Genomic DNA, 6830 nt, shown 5'->3' with positions numbered 1-6830 from the left:
TGCTCGTGTCCTAAATTTTAAAAACACAACATAGTCCATGAAGACATTTAACCGTTAATTTAAAGACACTATAAATATTATATTGATGATCAGAATAAGGTATGTAACATGTTTAGCGGTCATTCTATCAACGACTAATATCGCGTGATTGTAAAGTGCCTTATAGTAGGAATTACTGTTATACATGTTTGTAGATCTACTTAATTAAAAAAAAAATGTGTATGCGTTTATTTTCACATACATTTATTCCATGGCTGTAATTTGACCAACGGGTTCAGAGTTTAGCACTTGATTTACCTATACTCTAGTATGAACCTGTAATCAACGCAGAAAAGTCGTTGTCTAACATTTTAATTCTTCGTATAAGTCGCAAAAGGGTGAATTACATTTTGAAGCGTTAATATTTGTCACAGTAGATAATTTGTGTTACCGGCATACATGGTTATTTACCGAAGAACGCAAATGCAATGTTCAATTGCTTAATGCGGTAATACAAAACGCATGATCGAAGTGACCATATTAGCAAAAGCACGACAAAAATAGGTAAAACTTGCCTCGTTAAACTCGTCCTCCAGCCTTGGTCGGTGATGAGTGTGTCATTGGATTCGTTTGTCTTGGGCACCTAAATTTTCCTTCTGTTGATGGTAAGGCCCAGTCTAGCTGCGTTGTCCTCTGCCGTGTATTTTCCTTCATCTGTTGTTGGGTGTTGGGATAAGAGCCGGATCATCAGCAAAGGCGAGGTCTGCCAACTGTTGTGATATTTTCCAATTGATTCCGTTCCGCTTCTTATCCATCGAGGTCTTCATGACAAAGTCGATTGCCAGCAGGAACAGAAAACGTGATACTAAGCAGCTTTGTCTCACTTCGTTTATCACTTCAGAAGCGTCGTTCAGCTGTCTGCCATCAACGTTTCGGCATCCATTCATAAGACTTCAATATGCTGTTGATGATCTTTCCTGGAACGCCATAGTGTCTCATAGGTCTCCACAGGGCCTCCCGGTAAACGGGACATTGTCTCGTCGTCAGCAATAAGCTTTGCCATTCAATTGCTTAAATGCGCTCATGACCTCCTCCGTCATGTGAGCGCATCATTTGATTGGTAGATCGCAGAAGCTGGCCTGTTGAGTAATTCATGGAATAGCTCTATTCACCACTTCTTCTGCACTTCGAGATAGTTAGCATCCCTTCAACTGTGTCCTTTACTGGACGCTTAGGCTTTCCTGCTAATCTAGAAGATTTGCCTCTGTTGACATAGCCTTGATGTGTATCCGCTTGTCTGCTCTAAAACTTCGCTGGACGCTCTTATTTGCTCCCGTGTACTTTTCTTGTCATTTTACTTTTGTGGCTCATGTTCTGTTGTTGTTGATACATGCGTTCTTATCTAGTCTTTTTTAACATTCTGAAACGTCTCTACTGATATCCACTTTTTGAGTATGTACGACTTAGAGCCGAATATTTCTCGGCATGTTGAGATCAATGCTTCTTTCACTTTCTGCTACTTTTGCGTTATCGTCCCCTCTTCAAGCAGATCTTATAGGACCATGAACGTGCTTGAGAGAGTGACCTTGAACTCTTCTTGATTCCAGACGTCTTTCAGCGCAGCATAGTTGTAACGTTGACGTTGGCTAGCACTGTCATTCGACGTGGCGTAGCACTGGATAATGTGCGCGTTGATCCTCTTCTTCTTGTGGTCCATGCGCCTCGAGATGTTAATGGTTCAAATAAATCACAACATTCGTCTTAGTCAAAGAAAACAAAGTTGTGTATCATTTTGTTATAACTTTTACCGTTATTAACTCAAGCTTTTCATAAACTGAATTGATAACATGAAAAACAATATTTAAATAGCTGAACTATTAATAAGTGCTATAAACGTTAAATAATTGTTATTATTAAATAAATGTACGCAATTTGTGCATGTCATACGTATTGTGTATCCTAATAACTACAAAGTGCAAATGTAAAATGCCATTAATTCCAACGAAATACAACCTCACTAGACCAATTGTTATGAAGAACAAGATAATTGTTTTCCATTCAGGTGAGTCGTGTGAAAATTTAAATAATAATTCAACAAAAACGTTGAAGTCTTTGACAAAAAAGACAAAATAAGAAAAACATTAAATGTGATATTCTTCGTTAAAGTGCTCCTCATTGTCTATAGTTTGTGACTAAATAATACTTGGAAATCGCAAATAAACATCTTGGGCGGCTTAATAGTGTTTTAATTATGAGGACAACATATATTTTGCAACTGCTGCTTATTCATTTTCCTCTGTTTCTGGCTACAAATATAGCATAATAAAATGATAATAGAGCCGCACAAATTGTAAGTAACGTTTGATATTTAATCAACAAACGAGTGCATGCTGAGACCGATATCATAAACATATAATAGACAGTGAACGAATAAAGTAGTGTATTTACATATTTACATGTCAGTTTGTACATGCATATTTAAACTGACAATAATGAGATTAAACTTGAATCTGCATACAGTGTTCAATCGCACATTCTCGGCCCTTTTCGTCAAACATCGGATAAGTACCTCGAAGGAGATAGTATGAATACACATTTCGGAAGCGGTATTGCGGTCTACCTACGCGGGCCTACGCGAATCAAAATTACATAGTAAAAACAAACATGGCCGGTTTTGCTAGTTGTTTACATTTTGCAAAGATGAAAATGGGGATTTTCTATGCTCTGAAGCCAGAGCAAGTACAAACTCTACAGGAATTATGGACGCCATCGGTGTTATTGTTTTTGTTGTTGTAACATTGTTAGAATGGTATCACGTGGGCGGACTACTTTCAATCCGTATTTCTCCCGAGTCCGATTATGATAATCTGCGAGGGGTACCGAATGATACAGTGTTATGACCAAAGTGGCGGAACCGTAGGTTCATCGGTTTTCATTAAGTGTAGTCTAAATTATCTTTACATCGTCTTGATAATTAACAATATAACTATATTTGATAGCTTCTACATAACAAAAATGCAAGTAACTATGTAGGTAAATTAATCCCATAGCTCCACATATTGAGCGTGTAAGGTGTAAAAACATATTCATCAAAATACTAATAAGTGCTGATATGTTAATGAAGTATTCAAGTGTTTATGAGCTGAGCTTCTGGAAGAGAATTTGTTGAAGCTTTGGTGTCTTATTTCATTATAATAAATATTTATGAATATTTGTTGCAGTTATTACTTTTACAGTCAGTACTTACTTACGCGGCCTTGCTTTTATTTTATTTGCAATTAAGTAAACAATTTTGCCTTGAACTGAACAAAAAACTTATTATACTCACAAATACGCTTATACTATTGAACTTGGAAAAATTGTCGGTAGTGTGCATGCTCCTTTGTATTGAACGAACAAATAGCACACATAAAATGCATCCCCTCACAAACTGTATGTATTCCCCGCCGACTGAGGTGCAAGCTCTTTGAATTTATTCACATAGTTTGAATAAAAACTATAGTTTTAATGGTATTATACCATGTTGATTAAAACATGTTTATATTACAATTAAGAAATAACTAGATATACAACTCAATTTCCTATGTTCCTATACAGCTAAACAGTAAGTTTTAAATACAATTATCTTAAAAAATCACACTGATAATCAAACAAAACGACCATTATATAAATTCGATTTCGGTTAGTTTATTTTGCATATCACTGTGACATAGGTATCTTTAAATCAAATTAAACAGTAAACTCTATTCAATTTAATTACTAGCAAATATATATTGTATATATCATCCTATATATCATAACACAGATGTTATGCTAGTCGTTATATGAGCCTTACAATGCATGCAAGGTAATATCTCCACGCGTACTTTTGGGACTTTCACAATATTCAGCCACGATATTGTCCGTCTCCATGCGTGTTGGCTCGTCCAAATTATGGTGTGCTTCAACAAACTATTGGCCGCCTAATTCTATTTTGTTGGTGCCCAGGCAGGATCATACATAGGCGGTAACTGGTCATACAATGGCGGTCTATGAGGAACATTCTGCGCTGTTTGGTGCACCTGTATGTCAGCTCGGTCAAAACCCGTGGTTAAACTGGTCAGTATTTGGTGAATCATATAGTAGGCGCACTTCGAGTAGCTTGCGAAGTTGGACGTGTTTGCTTGAACAGATAAATTGAGAGACATATTATATATAGTATTATTTTTGTTTTCATAGCAGAAGCAAAGATTTAAAAAAAAACATAACGGCTACAGCAAAAAATTTATTTGCGAAACCGATTTGTCAAGCTAACGTGTTCGTTATCTTAGATATACCTATTGAAACAAAGATATGATAAATTGCTTCTTTATGATCAATTGATGATGGTTTTAAAATACCATTTCCTTTACATTTAATACAAAACTTTGATCAATATTTACCACTGGATGTCATCGTTTTCCCGTAATGTGTGTGTGTGTGTGTGTGTGTGTGTGTGTGTGTGTGTGTGTGTGTGTGTGTGTGTGTGTGTGTGTGTGTGTGTGTGTTTCATCAGACTTCTCCCTTCATTTAAAAGAATGGACAATAACATCCAACTGGAATTTGAAATGTATTAATTCACGTGTTTATTAATTATACCACATTTGTGTGAAGAAAAAGCCTTATATTTTAAAATAAAATATCAAATTTTAAACTGGAAAAATATTAATTTTGTCTTATTTTGAAGTAATATACAATTTAATTGTCGAAAATCTACATTTTGCCAAATGATGAACAATCCGCATAATTCTGAATTTGAGAGCGTTTGCTTTCTCCCCATTGCTTAAATGGACTTTTTTAGGCTTTTGTCTTTTTACCATCGTTTTTTGAGAAACATTGCTTTCTTTTTAAACATTATCAAATTCTACTTGTTTTGTTTTCGCTAATTATAATGATAACTAGAAATGGCGCGGCATAGGCCGACGCGTATCCCCACGCCGCATGTTTGACCCAGGGGCGCCCCTTGGTTGGTAATGGGGCCATGCATAGTTGAGATTGACCGTATTGTCATAAGAGATCTTCAGTATAAATTTGAAGTAAATCGGTGCAGAAATGAAGAAGTTTATGTAAAATAACCTTAAAAATAAGTGAAAATCTATACCCTAATTTTTCCATTTCTCCTCCTCATCCTGCTGTCCTAACACATCTAATACTGAATCAACTTCACTGACGTCCATTATGTACATGTCATCCTCATTGGAATGATGACTTACGAGATGGCTGAAAATGCTCTCTTATAGCCAATGTTCTTGCTTCTGTTTTGGAAAAGTTATGTTTTGAGGTTAAATGGTTGACTAAATAGTAGCGTCTCAGAACTGTTCTATCGCAATCTTGTATACAACAATGAAAATGTTGAATTTCATGTCTGTCTTTGATGTGCCTGTTCAAAGTCCATCTTGCCTTAAATTGTTTCTCACATTTTTCCCACTTGAACATTTTGACAGATTTTAAGTAATGAGTCTAAAAGTGTAATTGAACAAATTGAAAGTTTCAGCCCTTTTATAGATTCTTGAGGCTCCATTCCATGAGTTTCTCATGCTTTTTATGCTTGACTGCATTCTATATCTTCTCTCATATACAGGTGTCCCTTTGCGCCAATATTTTATAATCCCTTGTATAAACATGAGATGGATGAGCTAAACCATTTTACAGAAGAATTAACACAAACAATTGACTACTAAACACATCTCTGCACCACTACTGTGTAACTCTATATGTGTTTTCAATACACAAGCTTCATTGTTGAAAAATTCCTTTGTCCGATGAAAATGCTTGCACTTCTTCTGATTGGGTAGATAACCACATAATAGACTTCGAAATCTAAACGCTGACCCTAAGTTCAAGGTCAAGGTCACAGAGGTAAAAAATTTCATGCGCATGGAAAGGTCTTGTCAAGATACACATGCGTACCAAATATGAAAGCAATATCTGAAGGGACACCCAGGTATGAGACTTTTTCGAATCGCGGTCGCAGATTTCGAAACCTGAAAGCTGACCGAAAATTCAAGGTCAAGGTCACAGGGGTCAAACATTTTATGCACATGGAAAGGTCTTGTTCAGATACACATGCATATCAAATATGAAAGCAATATCTGAATGGACACAGTAGTTATGAGCCTTTTTCGAATCGCAGTTGCAGAAAAAATCTCTGACCCGGCCCAACCCAAACCCACATAACTTTTGACCCAGGGGTCAGATCACAATTCCGAAGAGTGCACCGTCGCACATATACTTATAGCTACCATGTGTGCACGTTTTAAGGTTTAGTGCTAATAGTGTAGGAGATAATAGTGGCCAGGACGGACATACAGTCGGATGCAACATAACTATTCTGAACGAGACGACCGCCGTGTCCAATGAGTGCGAACGCTACGCATGTAACACAACAAATATATAAAGTTGTGTACACACAACCGTTAAATGGTTCTTATTTTTTAAAGAAAGTATTGTAGACACGTAGTTTTCTATATTTAAATTACAACAAATTAATGATAATTTAATAACTCGTTAAAACTCTGTTCGAATCCAAATTCAACAATCATTGCTTGGCTTTTTTTACTTATAGCGTAATGATTTAGTGAAGTGACGTTTTAACAATGTGTTCATACAATCTCCATATATTGGAACCGGTAATTGTGTTCGAAATGCATTTTTGAAAAAAACCTTCAGTATGGTATCTGAATAACACCGTACTTGAAACGATAGCCGTTTTCCTTAAACTGAGGTAATGCGAAACTTCTGCTGTATCTCATACTGTAAAACGAAGAATTAGAATTAAGTCAACTGATATTTCTTGACAATCCATACACAATGCTATGATTTACAAAGACAAA

The sequence above is a fragment of the Dreissena polymorpha genome, chromosome 9, assembly GCF_020536995.1.
Source record: "Dreissena polymorpha isolate Duluth1 chromosome 9, UMN_Dpol_1.0, whole genome shotgun sequence".
Lineage (NCBI taxonomy): Eukaryota > Metazoa > Mollusca > Bivalvia > Myida > Dreissenidae > Dreissena > Dreissena polymorpha.
This window is presented reverse-complemented; position numbering follows the sequence as displayed.